This window comes from Anabrus simplex, chromosome 1 (assembly GCF_040414725.1).
Source record: "Anabrus simplex isolate iqAnaSimp1 chromosome 1, ASM4041472v1, whole genome shotgun sequence".
In the NCBI taxonomy this organism is placed as follows: Eukaryota; Metazoa; Arthropoda; class Insecta; order Orthoptera; family Tettigoniidae; genus Anabrus; species Anabrus simplex.
The window spans coordinates 16234850-16262403 of record NC_090265.1 but is presented as its reverse complement, the minus strand read 5'-3'; the positions used below and the strand labels follow the sequence as shown (position 1 = coordinate 16262403).

At 39.5% G+C, this 27554-nt stretch overlaps 1 protein-coding gene across 1 annotated transcript in view; it reads right to left on the bottom strand.

Annotated features, from left to right (window-relative positions):
* Nucleotides 1-27554, bottom strand: part of LOC136883321 (trypsin) — a 162247-nt gene that overhangs the window by 75164 nt on the left and 59529 nt on the right. The window lies entirely within an intron of this gene.

Here is a 27554-nt window from a genome sequence, read left to right as displayed (position 1 = left end):
AATATTTTCTGATAGCAGTACAAGATCGTCAGCAAATGCTAAGCAGTTGATAGTGATGTTCTCTTTCTTGTATCCTATCCTTATTTGGTCCTTAATGCCTTTTTCTGCGAGTTCTTTTTCCCACTCTTTGATGACTTTATCCAGGACACAATTGAACAGCAGTGGGGATAGGCAATCTCCTTGCCTATCGCCTGTCTTGATTTCAAAGGGTTCAGATATCTCTCCCATAAACTTAACCTTTGAGTATGTGTTTGTTAAGGTCTCCTTTATTAGCTGTTACGTCTTGTTATCTGTACCCATTTCTCTAAGGATATTAAACAATGTGCTCCTATCAACTGAATCATAAGCTTTTCGAAAGTCAACAAAAACTGCTACATACTTCTTGCCCCTGGCAACTCTGTCCTTCAGTATTGTCTTGAGGTTCCAAATTTGTTCCACACATGATCGTCCCTTCCGAAAGCCTCCCTGGTATTCGCCGATTTTGTGTTCAACTTGTTGTTCTAATCTTGATAGCAATGCCATAGATAGTATCTTGTATGTCTCTTGAAGGAGAGAGATGAATTGCTGACATCTGTTCTGTCCCCTTTCTTGTGTAGTGGGTGTATTAAGGCTAATTTCCAATCATCAGGAATCTTACAAGTGTTCCAGATTTCTTGCATTAACTGGCATGGGTTCTTGATCATTTGGGGGCTCACATGTTTCTATAGTTCACTCGTTATTGAGTCTTCACCAGCTTCTTGATTAGATTTGTGATTTCTGTTTCATCTGGCGGTGTGGAGTCTGGGTTCTGTTGCGTATTTTGTGTGGCGAGCTTCTCCTCTGGAACTGGGCAGTTAAGTAGCTGTTTAAAGTATTCTGCTAACAGTTGGCAATTTTCTTCATTGCTTGTTGCGATGGTGCCATCCTCTTTCTTGAAACACAAGCTCGGTGGTTGGTATTTAGAAAGGCTCCTCTTAAATGTCTTGTAAAAGTCCCTCGTGTTATTCTTTTGGAAGTTTTGTTCTATTGCAGCCAGTTCTTCTTTCTCGAATTTTCTTTTTTCTCCTCATATGATTTTTGCAGTTGATTTTCTTTGTTCTTTGAAGCTGTTGTAATCTTCCTCTTTCTTTGATGAGTACCACTTCTCCCATCTTTGTAGTCTGAGTGATATTGCCTGTTCACATCTTTCATTCTACCATGGATGTTTTCGTGATTTCTTGAGTAATGCTGTTTCTTTGGCTGCTCCTATCATGGTCTGCTGCATTTGCTTCCATTCAGTTGTTTCAATGTTCGTCAGTTCCTGGTACTTGTTGCTGTTCTGTTTTAGCTTTTGAGTGTCGAATCTTAGTACTCTGTTGTTTGTGCGTTTCTTCTTGCTGCTGGGAATAAACTTTATCTTTATGATTGTTAAATAGTGATCTGTTTTTATGTTGGCTCCTTTCTTAAATTTAACATTCATGATTTCTTTTTGACTTCTATGGGAGATTGCAACGTGATCAATTTGATATTCTCCTAATAGTTTGTTTGGTGATGCCCACGTCGTTTGTTTCCTAGGAAGCTTCTTGAAATAAGTGGACATCAGTTTCAAATTAAAGTTCCTACAGAACTCTATAAGTCTTTGCCCATTTCTGTTGGTTCTTCTATGAGCTGGGAAATCCCCCACTATTTTCTTGTAGACTTTTTCTCGTCCTACCTGTGCGTTGAAATCCCCAAGTAGTATTTTCACATGATTATCAGGAATTTTTGATGTCACCAATTCTAATTCTTCCTAAAAGTCGTCTACCTTTTGTGGGTTAGTTCGATTGTCATAATTAATTGGTGCATGAGCATTAATGAGGGTGTATATTTTCTTTGCACACTTAATGGTTAGTAGTGAGAGCCTTCCATTTGGAGACTGGAAGTCTATAACCGAATTTAGAATCTTTTTGTTGATTACAAATGATGTTCCTAAGTGTGGCATATTCTTCGTGATCCTTATACCAACCTTGTCTTTCAGGATTCTATAGTTGCTTGATTCCATCGCGATGTCATCCGTGAATCTTGTTTCTTGAAGTGCCATGATCAGAATATTTTGCTGGTCCATTACGTCTGTAAGTTGTTTAAGTTTTCCTGTTTTTAGGAGTGAATTTATGTTCAGCGTGCCAACAAGTGTTTCCGTTTAGGTCTTAATTTTAGTGTATTCAGTTTGGATGCGTGTGATGGCAGTGGGTTTCCTAGATGCTCCGACTCATCTATGCATGGTGGTTTGGGCTCTCCAGAAATGCAGAGGCTGCCACCTGGAGTAGTTTCCGTAAGAAATGTTTCCATCATGCGAGTTCATGGGAGTTGTTGGGGTCAGCTCAAGATACCACTAAAGTTGTAAGCCTTAGGGTTGCTCCTTTCCAGCAGATGTGTCTGGATTGTAGCTCAACTGTCGGGGATAGGTTATTCTTCACCTTCAACACCGTTGAGGTTATGTATTCTATTTCTGTGAAAGCTGTTGGTCACCTTCTTCGTCTGTAACCCAGACAGGGGCCCTTACAGGGTGTTATCATCCGGAACCAGATGAACCCTGGTTTTTTACGAGGTGTTACTCCTCCCCCTCCTCCTTCCTCATCACTTGCGAGATGAAGCCCCGGGAAAAATGGACGGAAAAGACAGTATTTGCGAGTGAAGATGGCATGTAAGACAATTGTTCTTTCTTCTTGGCCCATAAACACTTAGCAGTCCTCAATAAAGCCTTCGTAAATAAAACAAATGATTCCTATGCATCTCATCAGAAAAAGAAATATGTCAGATTCCAGAAAGTAACACATACTGTAATATGTGACTTCATGTTAATGTGCATGTGAATCTACATCAGTGGCGGTTCGTGCATGAAGGGCTCTTGGGCGCCGCCCCGCCGCCTTTACTAAAACACGTAACATAATTTCACTCCGTAGCTGATTATATAAAGAGATGGACAAATGTAGCAAAGTCTAACTTATGGTACTGTGTTATTTAGTTATTCAATGTTATCTTTATTGTTTCGGCTGTAAACGTTTCGCTTTTTTTTCAGAGACATGGCAAAGGCTGTCTGACCGTCGCATCCGTTCAGCAAACACGATGTTTTCTCTTTAGTCCAGCACAATGTTTTCTCTTTAGACATTAGGCGGTCGGGTGCTGGCTGGAGAGCCCGCAGTAAGTTCCTAGAGTTTAACAAGAGTGAGGGGTGCGGGAGGAGCCTTGGAAGACGATTTGGGCTTGTCAGGGGAAGGAAGGGTGCAGGCGGGGTGTATGCTTAGAGCATTTAATACTTGGTCTGTCCGGCAGAGCCCGTAGCAACGTCGCCAACTACTTGACAATGTACCAAGGCCTTTTCCCACACGTCTTACGTTAACTGTTGTTAGAAGTTAATTCTAAAACTGTTTACAAAACAATGGATTCAATTAGACTGACTATTTAAACAATTCAGTTCTAAAAATAAGCTAAAATATTTAAAATCTAATCATAAGGTGACGGCACTCTTTGTACGTTGGTCACATTGCTTTGAGATTTGAGGAAGCCGAAAGGAACTCGAGCGTGCATTGTTTATTTCTTCTCGTGAATGTCATTGTCGTTTGTGATCAGTGAAACAGGAGTAGCCGTGATTGCAGTAGCTGTTAGCCGGCTAATGTGTGTGTGTTTAAATGCCATTGTAGTGTAGTGTTGCTGTGCAAGTGTCCAGTAGATAAAACTACGGCACCATAATAGTTTAAATAACATTGTAAATTCTACCTTCAGTTTTAAGTGTCGTGTCAATATCTTCATTCGTGTGTTTAGTACTTATCTGCCCATTTGAAAACTAAATGTTACAGTCTTAATTTAGGAAGACAAGGGAGATGAATTCTGTAAATAGTATTTTAAGTAGTGACGGGAATTTAAGTTTTATTATTATTATTATTAGAAAAGCGCACGAATGTGCATTACAAAGATCATTGACCGTTTTAGTCTTTGCTATAGTCGCATAGAGATTTGTCGTTGTTTTACATCTTGTGATGTGATACATTTCACAGAACTGATCACACAGAGAACATTCACATTTTTCATTTGGGTCGTGATAAGACATATTTTTACATATTTTATGGTGGTACCCGTGTACTGCTAGTTTTATTATCACATGTCTTAGCTTCTGGTTGGCGTTCGTCCAATTTCGATCCAACATGGCATCTGTGCTGTAGAACTCTAGCGGAATTTCTTCTCTTCTTCCGCCTCTCCGCTAGGTGTGCTTCTACATTCATTGTGGATGGCAGTGGTAGTTTTATCCTCAGTTCTTCAATAAGAAAGGGTTCCCGTGCTAGTTCGTATGTTAGGCGGGAACGCGTGTATTTTGAAATGCCCATTATGGTCTTTAGGAATTTTGCCTTAACTCCTTCTATGGTGGCCAGGTCTCTCTTTGTTAGTCTTTCCCATATCAAGTGGATTCCATAGGTGAGTATTGGTAGAATCGTTGTGTCAAATAGGCGCATAGCTGTTTTTAAGGATAACTGCTGTAGATTGTTGATGTCGTACATGGCTTTCATGGCTGCGATTGCTTTGTCTTTTATGTGTAGTCTGAACGTCCCAGTAGTCTGTAAGGTTATTCCCAGGTATTTGAATGAGTTTACTATTTCCACTTTGCCGTCTTCGTATTCTATGTTGTCGTTTGCTGCGTTTCGTCCGCCTTTCCGAAAGACCATCTGTTGAGTTTTTTTCCAGTTTATTTTCAGGCTGTTATTTCCTGCCCATTCAGCCAGCGCTAAGAAAGCGTGTTGGAGCTCTTCCTTCTTTGTTGACCCTAGGACCATGTCGTCTGCATATATGTAGATCACTGCATCCTTTGCTCTTTCTCTGATTGCTTTTGTTACGTCCGCGGTGGCAATATTGAATAGTATGGGGCTCAGTGGATCACCTTGCAGCACTCCATTAGTTTGGGTGATTTCCTTTGTTTTATGGGTCGCATCATCTATGGTGATCTGGTTGTATGCCAGAATATTTCTTATTAGAGCTGTAAGGGGAGTATTTCCAGCCATAGTTTGGAGTTTTGACATTAGTATATTCCTGTCTATTATGTCGAAGGCTTTTGTATAGTCTATGAAGACTGCATAAAATTTTCCTTTGTGAAGCCGTTGTGCTTCTTCTATGTCACTGAGTAGGTTTTGGATTGCATGCAGGGTTCCTCTTCCTCTTCTAAATCCAAATTGCTCTTCTGGCATTTTGGGGTCTACTTCTTCAACTATCCTGTTGGTTAGGATTCTTGTTAGCAGCTTGAAGATATTGCTTTCTAGAGCGATTCCTCTGTATGAGTTTGGGTCGCTGGTTTCACCTTTCCCTTTATAGAGGGTTATAAATGTTGATTTTCTCCATTCATCGGGAATATTTCCTAATTCTAGGCATTTATTAAACAGTTTGGACCATATTTCTGCTAGATGCTGCGCGGATTCTTTAAGGTGCTCATTATAAAACCCGTCTGGTCCAGCGGCTCTTTTGCATTTTGTAACTTTGATAGTGTCTAACACCTCTGCTTTGGTGATGGGAGGTATCGCTTCAAGCTGGTTGTTGTATTCAATTTCGTACGCCGCCTGTTTCCTTGCATTGTTGAGAATATGAGTGAAGTGCGTTTCCCAGGTTCCTATTTCTACGTTGCTACTTCTTGATGATCTTCTGGGTCTAATGGCTACATATGGGTCTTTTAATGCTTCTTCAGCGGTTTTTTCACCTTCTTTCTCTATGTATTGATTGCGTTTTTGTGTTAGTAGGTTCTTGTAGTATTTTCGTTTTTCGCCGTATATTTGTAGATCTTCTGGTTTTGACGTTATCTTGGCTTTATGCAACGCATTTAACGTGATTTTTCTTTCTGTGTAGCACTCCTTGTCGAACCACGGTTGAGCTTTTCTTGTGTTCATTTTGTGGGTTATACTTGCTTTTAGCATATTGTTGATTGTTGCTAGGGCTTTGTTTAAATCACTTTCTTTGATTGCCTCTTCTGCTTCAGTTACATTTCCTAATGCTCTCTCTAGTTCTGCCAAGTTTATCTTTCTGGATACGGTGATTTTTTCATTTGTTGTTATAACTTTCTTTGGAATCTTGAGTGAGAATTTGGTCTGTATGGGGATGTGTTTTCTCAGCGGGGTTACTGGTGAAGTCCACAATCCCTTTTGTTCTAGAATGTGTATATCGTCTCCTTTATGGAATACCAGGTCGATGGTGCTACTTCCATTGTGGGCAAAGTAAGTTTTATGTTTTGGGTCATTCACTAATTTGAAGTTTTCTTCATCAAGAAATGTGAGGACAGCTCTACATTTCATGTCGGGTTTGTCTAGTCTGCAGTTCATATCTCCTGCTAGTATGATATTTTCTTCTGTGTTTGGAATTTTCCTGAAGGAAAGCGTTAGGAGCTCCATTATTTCTTCTATGTCTGTGTTCGGGCTTATATAAATGCCTATTACAGTGAACTTGATTGTTTTTGCAATTATTAGATTTTCTTCTGTATGTAGGGTCTTCATGGGTCCTATCCATGGTTTGTAGTAGATAGATACACCTCCTGATGGCCTTCCTTCTGTTGGTTTCCTTGCTAGGGAGTGGATAGAGTAGAATCCTTGTATGTCTATATGTTTCGTGAGGAATGTTTCTGTGAGGACTAGTATGTCTGATGTTTGTAAAGCGTTTTCTGGTGCTAGTTTTAGTAGTCCGTTTAGTCCTTCTACATTCCACAGGAGCATGCTTATGGGATTATTCGAGAGATACGCCTTCGTTCCTCCTGGAGAAACGAAATCGAAATCGGCGCACAGTTATTCTTCTTGGCCAGAAGTCAGGATTAGATGTTAATTCTAGACATTCGAATGGGATTCCAACTTTATAGGCTCTGTTTTCTCCTCTTCTTGTGATCTCTTCGCAACTGATGTTTCCTCGGATTCCTTTCTTCCTCAGATAGTTTGTCACCATTTCTGTAGTCGTTTCTTGGTTCAATTTCCCAATAAATAGCCAGGCTTTCTTGTCTGCCGCTTGTAGATCATCTTCTACTGTTCCAGTGCCAATTAATATTTTAGGTGCTGGTTGGCGTTGTTGAGTGCCTTTTAATTTTAGTTGTGACTGCTGCTGTGTATTTCTTTCTTCTTCCGTATCCGCTCTTATTTGTACATTTGTGTTGTTGTCTCTTGGTTGTTGCTTATCGTTTCCTTTTTTGGGGAGTGGGGGGAATTCTTGTTTGGAATCCTTGGAGTCTTTGTTCCTATTGGTTGTTTCATTGGTTTTCATACCTTTTTGTTTGGTCACAGATGGTTCCGGTTCCCCTGTTGAGTATCGGTTGATTGCTTTCTGTACTTTTTGCTCTATGACTGCATCCAGTGTTTGTTGTATATATTCTGTCATTGATTCCACCTTGTGAGTCAGTTCTTCTATCTTTGGGTTATTTACCAGCATGCCCTCTATTTTGGACATGAGTTTCTGGAGTATGTCTTCTTTCTGTTTAATTGCTTGCAGATTTGATTTACAGGTCTTACATATCCATGTTAAGTTGCAGTTACTTTTGCACATTATGTGAAATTCTCCTTGTTTTATTCCAGCGCAGTCTTTGTGATGCCATAATTCACAGGCTCCCTCGCACTGTATTGCTTGTTCGTCCTCTTCAAATCCTTTCTTGCATGCACCGCACTTCTCTTCTCTTTGGTTTTCTGTGCGTTTATTTGGCGACATCTTTGGGCAAGTGCGCACTTTCCGTTTCCTCTAACGGTGTTTACTCTGTGAGTTTTTAGTCGTCCGTAATCTCTTTGTCTTTGTTTTTGCACTTGTATAAATTGTAGTCTGCTATAGATGTTGTACACCTGATATTGGTTAGTTGACACTCGTGTTAATTTGTCTCTTTTAGGTATCTGATTCTTCTATTTGTCAGTTACGGGTTGATTTATTTGGACTATAGGCGAACAACTTCTCTCGCATAAATTTATAACGTCATGGCCATCTATATACACTCCTTGATAACTGGAGAACTATCCACGAGTATTTATAAATTCCAGGATAGCCAGCGGAGTTTTATATATGAAGTTAATATCGATTGCTTCTTGGCGAATACTTCTCAGGCATTCTAGGGCGAAAATTTAAAATGGCGGGTCTAACACAAATCCTCAATAGGCAGTTTTGTTATCCGATAGGCCGTGATTTCCAATTGTAACCGTCACTGTCGATTGTTTACCATGTTCATATCAACAATGGCTCTCAACGGCTTCATGGACCACGGAACGCTATTATGTAACACTAATAAGCTGTATGGCTGGTCATTAAACAAATGTACACAAGAATTCCGAATAACTGATCGAACACTTAACTATTTGCAGTACAGTTTGCCTGTTTCTATCTCAGATACGACGCATCACCGCACACATTTCACATGACCATTTGTGAACTGTGACTTTTCCCCAGTCACTACACACAAATATTATTTCACGTGTATATAAACACAAAGCTGATTCCACCAAATATACGTCAGTAGAGTTCTCATAGAATCGCTAAATGTATTACGATATGCACACGCAGAACAATAGATAGGAAAAACACATACACGAAAGTTAATTCAAATTACAATCCACCAGATAGACGGTAACTGGAAAGCGTGAAATCTTTCTATTTTTCCGTCTTCATAGACACTGAATGATATCAATATAACACCCAATTCCAATTATCTGTGCTACACCGATATTTTAAATGTATAACAAACATAAAACACATTTCCTCATACAAAACACCACACCTGTACAAAACACAAAACACTACTGTTTTGAAGCGTGTGTTTAAATATTTAATTGTAACTAATTTCAAACTTTCAGTATAACAAATTACAATGTAGCTTTTTTCTTCAAAATGTAATTGAAATTCATCCTCTTTTAATCGTCGGGTATTTCGCACGCTATAATACGAGGCCTTGAAATGCACTCGTGGAAACGGGTTGCACGGCCGAAATTTAAGATCATGTTAAAATACATGCGAATGTGCGAAGTTTTGAACGTAGGATAGAATTAAAGAAATTAGGGCCTTCTCGAAGAGTTGCAAGAACAAAAATGCGTATACTAGGAAATTCAGTCCGTCACTTTATAAGCAGGCTGACTGGCTGTGCGGATGTGAGATAAGGAATGCGTTCTTCTGTTACTTTTGTTTAGCAATGAATGTCGTTGACGCTCCATGGACATCAATCGGGGTATCAGACATAAAACACCTAGGTGAAAAAGTGAAAAAGCATAAAATGAGCGAGAAACATAGTATAAACGCTGGTATTGAATTTGCTATGCTTGGTAGAGTAGATATTCGATGCCAATTACACAGTGCATACAGACTTAAAATTAAACAATCAAATGAACAGGTTTCGATGAATCGATACATTCTTAGTAAATTAATTGATGCTATGAAGTTCTGTGGGAAGTTTGAACTAGCGCTCAGGGGCCACGATGAGACATACACGTCTGATAACCCAGGCATTTTTCGAGGTTTAGTCAATTTAATGTCAGAGCTAGACAGCACACTGAAAGAACATATCGATAGAGCAAATAACAAAGTATTTGTTGGGTTATCTAATACCATACAGAACGAGCTTCTGAATTCAATCTATGCCGTGTGCCATCAAATGATTTCGGAAGAAATCTCTCTAGCAATTCAAGTTGATGAAACCACCGATTGTTCCACCTTATTTCAACTGGTTTTTGTTGTACGGTACGAGCTGGGTAGCAAAATAAATGAAAGATTCATAAGTTTTGTGTTGCCTGATAATCACTCGGCAGAAGGCATTACCTCTGCAGTATTCCAGGAGTTGGAAAAACTTAAGCTGGACCAAACTCCGGACAAAGTCATTGCGCAGACGTACGACGGCCATTCAGTAATGAGTTCAAGCAAGGGTCAAGGTCGTTTACAAAAACGCTCATTTTGTGCACTGCTACGCGCATCAATTAAATTTAATTGTTGAGCGATGTGCTACTCAGAATAAGCAGGTCAGGATCCTTTTTAGTAATTTAGAAGGGTTTTCATCATTTTTTTCAAAATCTGCGAAACGAACTGCTGTTTTGGACGAAGTGGTAAAAAGGCGCATTCCAAGAAATGCCGCCACAAGGTGGAATTTCAAGGCACGATGTGTTAGTACGGTTTTTATGTACAGAAATGAAATATCTGAGTGTCTCGAGAAGATCGCCGATGACAATAATGACTATTCGACAGTGAGAAAAGCTGTAGGCCTAAGGAATCTACTGAAGGATTCCGATTTTCTGTTCTGGCTAGAGCTATTCTCTAAAGTTATGCCTCACTGTGACTTTCTATTCAACGAGCTTCAGCACCGCGAAATTGATAGTATAAAAGCTCAAAAAAGTATATCTGATTACAAGTTATCGGTGCAACGAGTCAGAAACTCTCTCGATTACGACCATCACTGGCTTAATGGCACAGACACCACCAATGGAAATCCAGCAGGCTCAAGTCAGAAACGCGCACGGTTTGAAGATAATAGAAAGATTGCAGCGAGAGAGGTGTGCGATGTTATTTTATCCGGGATAGAGGACCGTTTTTAATTCAGTGACCATCTGTCTGTTGTCAAACTCTTCCAGCCTAGTTTATTTCCGAGGTATAGGATACTGTTACCGCAAACTGAATTTGAAATTGCTGCTAGATTATTTCCTTTTAACCAAATTGAACTAAGGCATGAACTCTCAGTTTTATACGGCAGAAGTGATTTTGCTAACGCTTTAGGTGCCCTAACTCTTCTGACATGCATTTGTGATAACAGCCTGGAAGTACTTCTTCCCGAGTCAATTAAGTTATTACGAATTATTTGTACAATTCCGATGACAACGTCAGAAAATGAAAGGTGCTTCTCTACGCTGAAAAGGATTAAGTCGTTCACTAGGAATACCATGGCGGAAGACCGACTTAACGTCCTTGCTATGTGCTCCATCGAGAAACAGCTGTTGGCAGTTCCTAACTTCAACGAACGTGTCATCAACCACTTCGCAGAACAGAAGGAGAGGACAATGGATTTTGTATACAAGCAAGTCAGCTAAGGTATCGTTACCTACTTTCTGTATTATTTTCATGTGTATCTTCATCCCGTCGTTATCATCATAATCGTCATCAAAGTACGAACTTTATACTTATAATAACAATTGACTGACATTTCGTAATCTACTAGAATTGCTTTTCGAATTCAGTTGTTGAGTTTTCTTGTTAGTGGTGTTCGCTCTGCTGTCTTCACACTTCACTTCACTTCCCTACATGTGTTGTAATATATTAGCCTATGTTTTTTTGAACCTCAACCTGAAAAGTATATCGAGTCATGAATTTAGTGGTTTTGTGAACATAAGGTATATGTTTATTGTCGAAGTTTTAAGGGTATGTAGACTGTAATGCTTCCGGATTTGCGATGCTTTAAGTTCCTACTTTTTTCCGTTTCGCGATATTATCTGATTTTCGCTACGTGTTCGTTCTGCCTCAGAAGAAGATGCCTACAGTATTTAGCCAGTGTCATCGGATTATTATTATTATTATTATTATTATTATTATTATTATTATTATTATTATTATTATATTTCATCTACAATTATCGTGGTGCTGGCCAGTGAAACCTGGCCGTAGGAGCGGGGGGGAGGGGGGGAGTAGATGACGGCACAGCCCTGCCAGAATAAAATGTCACGAACCGCCACTGATCTACATAATATAGCATTTATATAGCTATGGTATGTGCACAGTTGCCACTGTACCTACCTAATCTCTAATTTATAAAAAATCAATAAATAGAATGTATGTATGTCTTGCGTATTGTAAATTGTTGCAGTAAATTTTCATGTCTAGACTTAAACTTTCAGAAAGCTTGTCACTTTTCATGCCTTATGTGACTGATAAAATGTTATAACCCTAGATCAGACATTTTGCTCTTGAAAGGTTTTTCCATAACTCTTTTAAATTTTAAAAACAATACGTTTACGTATACAAGTGAAATATCGAGATCTCTGATTCAGGTATTATGGCATCGGAGGCAACAGTAGCAGACGACAGCTGTAAGTAGTTATAACCGATAGCCGCGGGGTAGCATTAGTAGCGATGTCTACATCAACCATACCATTGGTCTCGGCGAAAAAAGAAAATGAAGGTAGTCTTAGTTTTTTGGTACAGAAGTAGGCTAAGAAACAACCTATGGATTTTTATTACTATTAAACGTATTCATTTTGTGTCCTGATGGATTAAGGCGGGCCTCCTAGAGGACTACGCACTTTCTCAGGCCAAGGAGATTTGAATCCGTGATTTAAGGTGCAGAGACGGCGATGGGGTGGCGACCGTGGCCTATAAAAAGGCATGTCCCAGAATTTGCCTTAGTGCAGGAGAATGGAAAACCACGGATATCCATTCTCAGGTTAGCCGACAGTGGAAACCCGACACTCCGCCTCCAGACTGCAGAACTGCAGGCCTAGCATAACTAGCCGCTGTTTGCTGTAGTGAAGCTTATCAATCAATCAATCAATCAATCAATCAATCAATCAATCAATCAATCAATCAATCAATCAATCAATCAATCAATCAATCAATCAATCAATCAATCAATCAATCAATCAATCAATCAATCACTACTGATCTGCAGTTAGAACAATCCCCCAGGCGGCAGATTCCTTATCTGTGGCTTTCCTAGCCTTTTCTTAAATAAATTCAAAGAAATTGGAAATTTATTGAACATCTCCCTTGGTAAGTTATTCCAATCCCTAACTCCCCTTCCTATTCGTCTACTAATGTCATTCCACGCCATCACTCCACTGAAATGAAATGGCGTACGGCTTTTAGTGCCGGGAGTGTCCGAGGACATGTTCGGCTCGCCAGGTGCAGGTCTTTCGATTTGACTCCCGTAGGCGACCTGCACGTCATGATGAGGATGAAATGATGATGAAGACGACACATACAACCAGTCTCCGTACCAGAGAAATTAACCAATGATGGTTAAAATTCCCGACCCTGCCGGGAATCGAACCCGGGACCCCTGTGACCAAAGGTCAGGACGTTAACCATTTAGCCATGGAGCCGGACATTGACAGTTCGTAACATACCACTTAGACGAGAAGCTCGTTTTCTTTCTCCCAAGTCTTCCCAGCCTAAAATTCGCAAATTTTTGTAACACTACTCGTTTTTTGGAAATCACCCAGAACAAGTCGATATGCTTTTCTTTGGATTTTTTCGCGTTCTTCAATCAAGTAATCATGCTGAGGGTCCCATACACTGCAAATATACTTTAGTTGTGGTCTTACCAGAGACTTATATGCCCTCTCCTTTACGTCCTTACTACAATCCCTAAATACACTCATAACCATGTGCAGAGTTCTGTACCCTTTATTTACAATTCCATTTATGTGATTACTCCAATGAAGATCTTTCCTTATAATAACACCTAGGTACAAGTGATCCCTGTAAGGAACTTTCACCCCATCAACGCAGTAATTAAAACCAAATACAGTAGAGACAATACGCGACACTAAGAGAGATATCGAGGGACAGCTATTAGAGCTCTCTAGCGGATTGACCTGAGAACTACTGATTCTGTCATAAGATCACGTGTATTTGGGTGTGAAGTTTTTGGTGTTATTTATGCGTTTCCAGTGAGTTGGCATAATTAAATCGTCGCGTGTGTCATTCCTTGATATCTACTCTCAACATGAGGGGAAAGGTATGTGCTGTGTTTGGCTGCAGTAACTATGAAGTAGAGAAGAATGCGCGGTCTTCTTTAGTTTACCTCGTGACAAGAAAATGTAAGTAATATGGTGTTTGCATATATATTCTTCCAGTGACAAAGAGATTTTTAGAGTACTTCATAATCTTCTGACATGCTCGACCCATATTTTAACTGGCTTAAAATATAAAATACGCATATTTTATTGCATAGTGCATCAGTTAACCTTCAATACCGATGTGTTGTTGTAGGTGTGATATGTGAGTTTGATTTAATTCAGGAAAATACATATGTATATTGAGTGTGGCTGGTTGTGTTCCAAGTTACCCCATTTGGAATGCCGTAATGCGTTGTCAAGCACTTAAGAAAATATGGGTGATTTAAGAAATGTACATATTTTGTTGAAAAAATCTGAGATGCAAATTTACTTTACCCTAATGTAGTGACATTATGGCAAGTATTGCTTATAGGGAAAGTTTGAATGTTTTTGAGGCTAAATTTATAGATTTTCTCTCTGTTAGAAGGCTTCAAGTTAAAAGGAAAATTGTCCAGCTCTTAAATGTAAATTCATTGAATCATGTGTGTAAGAAATTTGCCGATATTTTTGTTGACAAGTGTTTTAATATGATGATACAATGCTTTTAAACGAGAAAAAAGAAAAATCTAGTCGTGAAAGTTCGGGCAGGAATTCTAAAGATAAAAAGTAATGCATAAATGAAAGATCAAGCCCTTTCACAGCAGTCCATTTCACATCTTGATTATATGTCTAATTTCAGTCTTTAAATAATAACCTGTTAAATAATTCTTCATTCATTTATCCAGAATTGCTTTAGCAACTTTGAAGCTAATATCTTAGTAATTCTAGACGTAATTTATTTATCCATTTCCGTATATACATTTGCACTGATATTTGAATTTAACGCGAATTTTCAGTTCAAGCCACTAGGAGCGCCACTTGCGACTTGTCTCCCATTTTAACAAGGCTAAATCCGGAAGGGTCGCGTATTGTCTCTACTGTATTTGTTAAAACTTAGAGAACTTTTCCTATTTGTGAAACACAACGTGACTTTTACCCCGTTTATCATCATACCATTGCCTACTGTCTATCCCACAACATTATCGACGTTATTTTGAAATTGCTCACAATCTTGTAACATATTTATTACTCTATACGGTACCAGGAAATGATTGTGGGGCCAGAGCATGGGAAGGATCTCAGGTAGTTTTCGGTTTATTATTTGAGCAGGTACAGAGACGGATAGTATCGCAGGGCGAATAATAGATGGTGAATCTTTTTGATATAATTTATTAAAAATATTCACAGAAAAATCACCCTGCAATGGAATTAAAAACTCAAATTTCCAGCCAATATTTTCCAAAAAGTGCAACATAAAAGATTGATGCTATTATCTTCTGAGGCGTCTACTTGTTCAAGGATGTCCAAAATAAATATTACTCTTTTGTAGTTCATATACACCCTACAGTTCATCTAATATTAATTCATATACAAAAATATCACTTTGCACCTAGAATTTTATCAAGTTCATCACTTATGGTGCTGACCTACGGTCTTTCTAATATTTTGAGCATAAAATGAACACACACTGTCATGAAAAATTTGATAGATTGAATAAAATATTTGATTGCTTGCTGTATGTCTCTACAGTTCGTTTAAGTTGAAAATGAAATGAATAATGCACTTGTAAATCCTAAAGTTCATCTATGTTAAATTAATTCAATTAATGAATGATTTTGAAAAGGAATTTACAGTCTAAAAGAGATATGAACCTCTCTTGAATGATTATAAATTACGAGTTGATATTCACACGAAGCACTTGTTAGAGCACTGTAATGGACTGAGTGCTTTGTAAAAAGTCAGTCAGTAGGATTACTCACTCAGAATACTGCTTACAAGTGTTGGAGTTGTGCTGTACGGCGACTTGGTGCCTGGAACATTCCGCAGCGCGCAGCCAAGGTTCGAACTCAGCACCGGCGACGTGTTCAGTGAAGATACCACGTTAATCTCCCCCGTCGACGACGCTCGATGGTTACCATAACTGAAGAAACCACGTAAATCCCACGTTGGAAGCGACGTTCGATGCAGCAGAATCTCACAGCACTTTGCCAAGATTTCCATTGTTCTTTGAGGTAATGTCGGAACACGGAAAGTTCAATTGGCACTATAGAGCTCTCAAATATCACCAACACAGGTTGTAATGCACAGTTCTATTCTTATATTAATTTTACGGTGTTGAATTAGAATTCGCAGTCCATGCTACGGAAAACACAGTTTTATGTACACACAGTTTATGGAATTAAGATTTAACACAGTTCATAATTGTCACTAATTATGTCTGAGGTTCCACCGTAGAATCACAGTCCATAAGCACTTGAAAGATGTTATTAACAACAGTCTCTACCACAGTCTCTGAAATAACAGTGTTCATAAATTAAGGCGATTTTATGACTGGATCTACACCACACGAGTCTGTACTACTTAGTCATAAAAAGTCCTTAATATTCACTGAGTTTCTCGTATTAGCGATCGAAAGATCGAGAAAGTACACAAGAAAAGTAGTTACTTCTAGCCCTGTTATTGGACGAATGTCGAGTGAAATAATGTCTCATACAGTTCACGATTGTATTATTGTAGGAGAAATACGTCTCAGAATGAATGAAATGGTCTCAAATTAGGATTTTATTTCACCACACGCGATGACTTAAAGTATTGTCAAAGTTTAATGATACAGTTCAGGATTACGTAAAATTGGCAAAGTCCACAATGCCGTATACTGATCAGTAAAATATTTGACACTTCAATTCACTCTTTCTATGATAGCTTCACTCATTTAAGACAATTCTAAGTATTATCTAACGACAATTTAGTCGAAGAAAACTTTAGAATATTTCCGTCGTCACGGCGCGGCAGGAACTTGACTCACGACGTCTTCGTAATATTTTAACGTGTTCGAGTGTGACCATTACTATGTCCTCGCGAATCGCGACGGAGCATACTGTCCTCGTTAACCGCAGAACACACACACACACACACACACACACACACACACACACTGGTTATAACCTTGGTTCACTGACCTCTTTATACAGGTCTGCGAGCAGCGCTCGGAATCAAGTGATGAAGGGGTGATAACTCCTTCCAAATTTTAACTTATTACATTTCGAAAACCACTGGACGGATTGATCTTAAACTTGCAGGATTTCACTTCCAGAATATTGGCTACAATTCAGCATTGGTCTTATGTTAATTGATCCAGGCGTTTAAAAGTTCATAAAAATAATTTTCAAGAGAATTCCGAAGGGGAGGGAAGCGACAGGCAGCGATGACGTCACTTGACCTTGCTCGACTTGCGCTCTCCCTCACACAGCGCAGTGAGAACGAGAACCTTCTCTCACACAGCTGTTCATGCATCGGAACTTAACTGTACGTTCATAAATAAAATTTATAACTCGTATGTGCCAGGGCCTATGCCTTCCTGATGCATGTTCCTCCCGGTCTAACGAAAAGAAAATTCGCAGGATTTTCTTTTCCAGGCTTTACTATTCCTGTTGTACGTACTGTTTCAAGTTAGCCGAGTTATAAATATCCTCGAAAATATCATCCAATCTTACAATTTCGTAAGCTCCGTTTCTCAACACAGTGCGGACACGGTAGGGACCTACAAATAGTGGACAAACCTTGGCATAAATCCTTCTCTCCGGGTTTGAAGTAGCAAGTCTGCGGATAAAAATTAGATCTCCAGGATTTCATGGCCTTCTGAATTTCCTGTTACGTTGGCGTCGTTCTCTATGGCGATTGCATGTCTTAGCCGGGTCAGCGCGTTGTTGACCTTGACTTGCTGTGGCACAATCACATCAGGTGGAGCTGGTAGAATTCTATTCCATGGTCGTTCTGGTTTTATCCCGCGATGCAGGCCGAGCGGAATGTCGTTCGTGGATTCATGCACAGTAGAATTAACAATTATTTGCATTACTGGCAGCACCTCGACCCACTTCCAATGGTGTTCACTGCAGTAAATTCTGCAGAATTTAGCGAGTTCTCTCATTACTCTTTCAGCTGGATTAGCTTCCGGGTGCCTGATAGAATTCATGATATGACGGATGTTGGAATTCTACGGAAGGGAATTGAGTTCCGTGATCTGTTAACAAGTATTCAGGCTTTCCCCTTCTCGGGGATGATGTTTCTTTTCAGCCTCCTTAAGATGTTACCGGCGTTAGCCTTTTGGATAGGCAACAGCATAGTATATTTGGAGAAGACATCCACATCTGTTCCCCCTGGTCGCCTTTGGTAAAGGGCCGTACAGATCGATTGCCACAATTTATTCTGGCTTTTTGGGGATCAGTGGTTTGGGAAACTCCTTGAGCAGATAATTATACGGCTTGATCCGCTGGCACAGGTCACAAGACCGCAAAATCCTTCTAGTGTCTAGCCTAAGGTATTCCCACGTAAATCTTTCCTTAATGAGGTTGACAACTTTTTCAGTACCAGCATGACCGGACATTGAATGGCAATGCCATATGATGGCCTTCCTAATTTTCAGAGGTGCATAAATCCTGTACTGTGTTTCAGCTAAATCAATGTACTTCATAAGGATTCCATCCTGTAGGCAGTAGTTGGAAGACAGACGTTGAAGACGTGGAAAATCATCGTCATCAACGGAGATCGAACCCGATAAGAATCGAATTAATTCCCTACACTTAACATCCCTTCGTTGCACCTGGGCAAGGTAGCGTAGTTTACGAAGAAATTCTTCGTCATCATCATTCATGGTGTTAACTTGGTGAACTTCGATGACGTCAGCAGGGTTGCGGCTAAGCGCATCTGCTAAGGCATTCTTACGACCAGGCTTGTGTATTACAGTGAGGACGAACTGATGGATGAAGAGAGCCCATCGGACAACTCTCTCATTTGCCATGTATGACGACAGTATAAATGTCAGACCTTTATGGCCCGTGAAAATCGTAATGGGGTACCCATAAATGATTTTTCCAATACTGGAGAGAATAAACAATGGCCAAAACTTCGAGTTCTGTTATAGTGTAGGACTTTTCGTGAGGTCGCAGTTTCCTACTCAGAAATGAGACGAAAAGTCTGTGATCTAGATCTTCAGGTCTCAGTTGATACAGTACAGCGCCTATTCCTACAGAGCTGGCATCACATTCTATGAAGAATGGAAGGGAGAAATACGGATAAACTAATATGACGGAATTTTTCAACATCTCCTTGGTAGCAAGGAAAGCTCTTTCACATTCTTCGGTCCATTTTCACCTATTATTTCGGTTTTCCGTGGTTTCCAATTTTCACACCAGGCAAATGCTGCGGCTGTACCTTAATTAAGGCCACTGACACTCCCTTCTCTCTTCTAGACCTTTCCTGTCCATCGTCGCCGTAAGACCTATCTGTGTCGGTGCGACGTAAAGCGACTTGCAAAAAAATTAACAGGATCAGATAAAGCTTCGCCTACTCTAATTATATGAGATCTGTTTTCTAGAAATATAACAACCCATTCACTCACACTTTTGTCTAGTCCAATTGTATTAATTTTTGCCAGTAGTCTCCCATGATCCACCTTATCAAATGCTTTAGACGGGTCAATCACCATGCAGTCCATTTGACCTCATGAATCCAAGATATCTGCTATACCTTGCTGGAATCTTACAAGTTGAACTTCAGTGGAATAACCTTTCCTAAACCCGAACTGTCTTCTATCGAACCTGTTATTAATTTCGCAAGCATGTCTAATATAATCAGAAATAATGCCTTCCCAAAGCTTACGTGCAATGCATGTAAAACCGACTGCACCATAATTTTCAACATTATGCCTATCACCCTATCCTTTATACACCGGGGCTAAAGAAGCAACTCTCCATTCATTTGGTATAGCTCTTTCATGCGAACAATAATCAAATAAGTACTTCAGATATGGTACTATATCCCAACCCATTGTCTTTAGTAGATCCCCAGAAATCTTATCAATTCCAGCCGCTTTTCTAGTTTTCAAGTTTTGTATCTTATTGTAAATGTCATTGTTATCACAGGTAAATTTTAATACTTATTAGAAATAGCCACCTCCTCTATCTGAAAATTATCCTTATAACCAACAATCTTTATACACTGCTGACTGAATATTCTTCGTTTTGAAGATCCTCACATACACTCTCCCCCTGTACATTAATGATACATGGAATGTCCATTTTGGAACCTGTTTCTGCCTTAAAGTACCTATACACATCCTTCCATTTTTCACTAAAATGTGTATGACTGCCAATTATGCTTGCTATCATGTTATCCTTAGCGGACTTCTTTGCTAGATTCAATTTCCTAGTAAGTTCCTTCAATTTCTCCTTACTTCCACAGCCATTTCTAACTCTATTTCTTTCCAATCTGCACCTCCTTCTTAGCCTCTTTATTTCTCGATTATAACAAGGTGGGCCGTTACCATTCCTTACCACCTTTAAACGTACAAACAAGTTTTCACATTCCTCAACAATTGCTTTAAACCCACCCCAGAGTGTGTTTACATTTTTATTTACCGTTTTCCACCGATCATAGTTAGTTTTTAGAAACTGCCTCATGCCTGCTTTATCAGCCATATGGTACTGCCTAATAGTCCTACTTTTAAGACCTTCCTTTCCATCACATTTATTTTTAACTACCACAAAAATAACTGCATGATTCACTAATACCATCTATTACTTCAGTTTCTCTATACAGCTTATCTGGTTTTATCAGCAGCACGTCCAGGATATTCTTCCCTGTAGTTGATTCCATCACTTTCTAAATCAGCTGCCCTTCCCATATTAACTTATTTGCCATTTGTTGGTCATGCTTCCTGTCGTTCGCATTACCTTCCCAATTGACGTTTGGTAAATTCAGATCTCCCGCTACAATCACATTCCTTTCCATGTCGTTTCCCACGTAGGATTACCTTATCAAGTAATTTTGATCAGAGACAGCGCTAACCCTTCCTGGTCTGTGCACTCCAAAGACATCAAATTGCCTATTATTTTTAGAAATGAGCCTTACACCTAGAATTTCGTGTTTGTCATCTTTAACTTTTCCGTAGCTTAGAAATTCTTCTTTCACTAGAATGAATACTCCCACTCCCACCATTCCTGTCCTATCTCCACGATACCAACTCCAGTTCCGTGAGAATTGAAGGCCACTCTGCTCACACAATATAAATCATATGATTAAACTACAAATAAATAGGGACCGATGACCTAAATATTAGGCCCCTTTAAACAAACAAACCTCTTCATCAAAATACAAAATAAACAAGCGGATCGAAACTAATTTATATACGGAATAAGATGTAACATTATCAAAGTTGTAATTAATGAAGGAAAAACGATAACAGGGTGCATATATTTATAAGAGTTCTATAATTCGTACAGCTATAGCACGCCAAAATAAACCTAGAAAACCATTAATAAATTGCAAATGTCACTATCAGTCAGTACTTACTTATTTTATTTATTTATTTATTTATTTATTTATTTATTTATTTATTTATTTATTTATTTATTTATTTATTTATTTATTTATTTATTTATTTATTTATTTATTTATTTATTTATTGTGTGATATGTAGCGTGAATTAAATTCACCTATAATTTGCGTAGACCAATTTCGGGACGAAATATTATAGCGTTATTGGGATGAACTCAGATAATTAGAGTAGGCGAAGCTTTATCCGTCCCTGTAATAATTAAGAGAGGAATTCCTCAATGCAGTATTATTGGACATTTTATAATATATATATATCAATTATATGTGTAAAGAAGTGGAATCAAGATAAGGCTGTTTGCAGATGATGTTATTCTACAGAATAATAAATAAGTTATACAATTGTGAGCAACTGCAAAATGACTTCGATAATATGGTGGGATGGACAGCAGGCAATGGTATGTTGATAAACGGGGTTAAAATTCAGGTTGTGAGTCCAACAAATAGGAAGAGTCCCCTCAGTTTTAATTACTGCGTTGATGGAGTGAAAGTTCCTTTTGGGGATCATTGCATGCACCTAGGTGTTAATATAGGTAAAGATCTGCATTGGGGTAATCACAAAAATATGATTGTCAATAAAGGTTACAGATCTCTGCTCATGGTTATGAGAGTGTTTAGGGGTTGTAGTAAGGATGTAAAGGAGAGGGCATATAAGTCTCTGGTAAGATCCCAACTAAAGAATAGTTCCAGTGTATGGGACCTTCACCAGGATTACTTGATTCAAGAACTGGAAAAAATCCAAAGAAAAGCAGCTCGATTTGTTCTGGGTGATTTCCGACAACAGTAGCGTTAGAAAAGTTTTGCAAAGTTTGGGCTGGGAAGACTTGGGAGAAAGGAGACCAGCTGCTCGACTAAATGATATGTTCCGAGCAGTCTGTGGAGAGATGGCGTGGAATGACGTCAGTAGACAAATAAGTTTCAGTGGTGTTTTTAAAAGTAGGTAAGATCACAATATGAAGATAAAGCTGAAATTCAAGATGACAAATTGGGGTAAATATTCATTTATAGGAAGGGGTGTTAGCAATTGGAATAATTTACCAAGGGAGATGTTCTATAAATTTCCAATTTCTTTGCAATCATTTAAGAAAAGGCTAGGAAAACAACAGATAGGGAATCTGCCACCTGGGTGATTCAAATTGACTGCGCGCTGTATTTGCTATACAGAGCACAAGCAGCTGCCGTGCTTCAGGGAGAGGAGGGGAAGTGGGGTGTATGATGGAGACAGAGATAATGCACCGCGCTGTATTTGCTGTACAGAGCACAACCCGCTGCCGTGCTTCAGGGAGAGGAGGGGAAGTGGTGTGTATGATGGAGACAGAGATAATGCACCGCGCTGTATTTGCTGTACAGAGCACAAGCCGCTGCCGTGCTTCAGGGAGAGGAGGGGAAGTGAGGTGTATGATGGAGACAGAGATAATGCACCGCGCTGTATTTGCTGTACAGAGCACAAGCTGCTGCCGTGCTTTAGGGAGAGGAGGGGAAGTGGGGTGTATGATGGAGGCAGAGATAATGCACCGCGCTGTATTTGCTATACAGAGCGCAAGCAGCTGCCGTGCATCATGGAGAGGAGGGGAAGTGCGGTGTATGATGGAGACAGAGATAATGCACCGCGCTGTATTTGCTATACAGAGCACAAGCTGCTGCCGTGCTTCAGGGAGAGGAGGGGAAGTGGGGTGTATGATGGAGGCAGAGATAATGCACCGCGCTGTATTTGCTATACAGAGCGCAAGCAGCTGCCGTGCATCATGGAGAGGAGGGGAAGTGCGGTGTATGATGGAGACAGAGATAATGCACCGCGCTGTATTTGCTATACAGAGCACAAGCAGCTGCCGTGCTTCAGGGAGAGGAGGGGAAGTGGGGTGTATGATGGAGACAGAGATAATGCACAAGTTTCCTCGTTCGACTCGCACAGGATTGTTCTTCTCTCTTACAGGCAATATCCACAGTCCGTTTATTAAACAGCCGTAACTGGACACACACAGTATAAGAACCCACTTGTCAGACGAGATATGCACCAGATGGGTTCTCCTGTCGCCTGTTGATCGCAGCAATGTTCATTATTGTTTAAGATGTTCTTGTGGAAGCCCAGATTGTCTGGAACTAGGTCTCGAGTAAGGCATGTTGGATAGCTGTTTCCAAATAACGGACAATGAGTTGCCAGCAAGAAAGGTACATGATAAAACATGGCGGCATGTTCCCATCTTCCTATATACAGCATTTCTTACTGGACTGTCATGATAGACAGTAAGTCGCTGTCTCCTAGCTACAATCTGTCCAGCAAGGTGGATGCAAATGTTGGTGCGCCTTTGTAATGAAATTAATTACATAGCATTACTCATCATAAAAAGCCACCTATCGGATATCATTCAAACCACTCTCAGGAGTAATAAGAACAAATTGTGAAATTTTCAGCGAAATAGGTCCAGTAGTTTTTGAGTCCATTCGAGACGAACAAACAAATATTCATTCTTATATTTAGGTAATAATAAAAGAATATTTTCGTTTGTCCTTCAGCCTGATAATACTCTTTGGTTTCATTAGTGTAATAATATAGGGATTTACTGAATAGACATGAACGGCCAGAATATCTTAGTTGTTTTCTAAGTAGATATATCCAACCATTCATGATCATGTATAATATTAATTTTTTTCATTAGTATAGGACATCTTTTGAATACCTTGGATAAGTGAAATTGGGAATGACAGTCATGTTTAGACACAATTGCTTGATGATAAACTATGATGGCACCTGAATAGGTTCACAATAGGTTACTGGATATAATAACTATAGGGATTATCGATTTTATTCGATTAAATCGCGTATGTTGAACTTTGATCGCCCAATATGACTCCTAATGTAACCACGTTTCATGTTATATTGGATGCTTAACCTGTGAAAGGCAGTGAGTGCAGAGACTCGTGCTCTCGGCTTGTACAGGTGCAGTACAGGCTTAAACGTGTCATTTTATTATATGAATTATTATACATTATTATATTAACCATACATCAGTAATATAAATATTTTATTTAATGTTGAAATGAGTAAGCAGTTTGGCCAACGCCGACAACTTGGTCTTAATGAGAGACTGTGCTATGGTATGAAAATAGCATTTCCTAGACTAAAGTGATGTCGGTAGGGAATATGAAGCTAGAACTGGCAGATCATTTCAAGTACCGGTATTTAGGACATGTGTTCTCCAGGATGGCGATAGTAAGTGAGACTGAATCAAGGTTCAGCAAAGCTAATGCAGTGAACTTGCAGTTGCGATCAACAGTTTTCTGTAAGAAAGAAGTCACATCCTGATTACACCGGTCTGTTTTCAGACTACCTTTTCTGTAGGACATTCAAATCTGGGTGAACTCAGGATATCTTATTCATAATTTAAAAGTAACAGACATGAAAGTAGCGAAAATGATCGCCGGTGCAAATAGGTGGGAACAATGGCAGGAGGGTGCTCAGAATGAATTGATCAACGCTAAGTTAGGAATTAACTCGAAAGGAGAAGCGGTACGCAAAAAACAAAGAATAAAACACTCCTCAAACTTATTCGTCTAATTGCAGATCTGTGATGATTAGTGTTCAATTTCTATTTCCACCTCCTTGCATTGTCATGGCTCCATTCATCTCATTATTTTAGTGAATTGCAGCATTGTTTTGTATTTGAACCATTTTCCTTCTTTTCCAATAATGTAAGGTCGGGACTGATGTGGATGAAGCCCAGCTTAAATCCCGGCTGCCGGAGGGATTGCATGTTTCTGTGACGTGTTATCTGCAAATGAAAATGTGTATCATGAAGATCACGAACACCCAGTCCCCGAGCTACAGGAATTCGCCATTTGCGGATAACACCCAAGCTAGCCTAGAAATCAAATCCGGGCTCTCCGGAAGAAAGGCCACTACGCTGGTTCTTCAGACAAGGACACAGACTTCGTCTTTGGAATAAGCAGTTCACAAACTTCAAAGAGTTCGATGTACACTTTCTCCAGCGTGAAACATCTGATAATAGCTTTCATTTTATGCTACCTGCGCTTTTCCATTAGGAATTAAATCATTTGACCCTAAATATAACTAGAGGTAATTACAATGACGCATCTGAGACAGAGAACGCCATGGGTAAAGAAATGGAGAAGTCGTCATGAACCAAGAGGCTACTGTATTTAATTTACTGTTTAGCAGCGCCACGCGGACAAACAGTTAATTAAAATATTATGTTTGTCAGTAACGCGACTGGTGGGGAATAGTACTAGATTACTTATTTTCCATATATTCTGTTGTTGTACGTATAATGCAGTGTTCGTATTTTAAGTATTTTGGAATATCGACGATGGTCTAGCTTTTGGGCTTATGCTGTGTCAAGAAAATGAGGTGAAACACTTTATTTCACTGATAACTTTGCTCCGTGCCATCACTGGTATATGTGCTGGATTGGCTGTCCATGGGCACCGTACAATTACAGTAACAGGGTAAAGTAGCAAGCTAGAAGATCGTACAATGCATTGCAAGGTTACCCTTCCCCCACCGCTCTTCTAAATATTGAGGGTACCTTCCATGGAGGCAACAGCCAAACTGACCTGAGGGATATTTTTCTGCAAGTCCCTCTCTGTCACTATATGGTAGATACTGATCTCTCCCAACAACTGTCACTTTTTACGCTCACCTTAGAGAGAAGAAAGAGTTTTTCAGCTTTTCACCCTCACCTTTGCCTTCTGGAAGTTTTTTTTAATTGGTGCTACGCAAAGCTATGGAACTCACTGTCAGTAGATGTCAAGAACTTGTGCCTTTCAAAATGTCACTTGTACGTAAAGCAAAGTGTTATGTAAAGGAACTGCTGCCTGTGTCTGCGAGCTTATAGGGAAATAAGTGAATGACAGACTGGTAGAGTGAAAGGAAGAACATGCTCATATGAATGAGTGAGTGACAGACTGGTAGAGTGAAAGGAAGAACACGAACACATGAATGAGTGAATAACAGACTGGTAGAGTGAAAGGAAGAACATGAGCACATGAATGAGTGAATAACAGACTGGTAGAGTGAAAGGAAGAACATGAGCACATGAATGAGTGAATAACAGACTGGTAGAGTGAAAGGAAGGACATGAACACACGAGTGAGTGAATGACAGACTAGTAGAGTGAAAGAAAGAACATGCTCACATGAATGAGTGAATGACAGACTGGTAGAGTGAAGGGAAGAACATGAACACACGAGTGAGTGAATGACAGACTAGTAGAGTGAAAGGAAGAACATGCTCACATGAATGAGTGAATAACAGACTGGTAGAGTGAAAGGAAGAACATGCTCACATGAATGAGTGAATAACAGACTAGTAGAGTGAAAGGAAGAACATGCTCACATGAATGAGTGAATAACAGACTGGTAGAGTGAAAGGAAGAACATGCTCACATGAATGAGTGAATAACAGACTGGTAGAGTGAAAGGAAGAATACGAACACATGAATGAGTGAATAACAGACTGGTAGAGTGAAAGGAAGAATACGAACACATGAATGAGTGAATAACAGACTGGTAGAGTGAAAGGAAGAACATGCTCACATGAATGAGTGAATGACAGACTGGTAGAGTGAAAGGAAGAACATGCTCACATGAATGAGTGAATAACAGATTGGTAGAGTGAAAGGAAGAATATGCTCACATGAATGAGTGAATAACAGACTGGTAGAGTGAAAGGAAAAACAAGCTCACATGAATGAGTGAATGACAGACTGGTAGAGTGAAAGGAAGAACATGCTCACATGAATGAGTGAATAACAGACTGGTAGAGTGAAAGGAAGAACATGCTCACATGAATGAGTGAATAACAGACTGGTAGAGTGAAAGGAAGAATATGCTCACATGAATGAGTGAATAACAGACTGGTAGAGTGAAAGGAAGAACATGCTCACATGGATGAGTGAATAACAGACTGGTAGAGTGAAAGGAAGACATGCTCGCAAGAATGAGTGAATAACAGACTGCTAGAGTGAAAGGAAGAACATGCTCACATGAATGAGTGAATTACAGATTGGTAGAGTGAAAGGAAGAACGTTAGCGCAGGAATGAGTGAATGGATAGGTGATTAGCTAACTGTCGATGTAGAGCAGTGAGGAATTATGTATACAGGTAGATTTTCTACAATAAAGAAAACCATGTAAATATTGTAAATAATACAATATTTTAGGCATTGATTTAGGAAATTTTATAATACATATGGCTCGCCATTTTTCGCTAGATTTTCCATATTGATGTTCAGAACTGTGATAAATAAAATAATAGAAGCCCATTAAAGGATGTTCTAGGTTAGCAATAAGCAAACATTTGACCAGCTGCGGCTGATCCAAATGGGACTGGGAGGTGGTGTTTATGGTGCTACGATGATACTGGGAACATGTATTG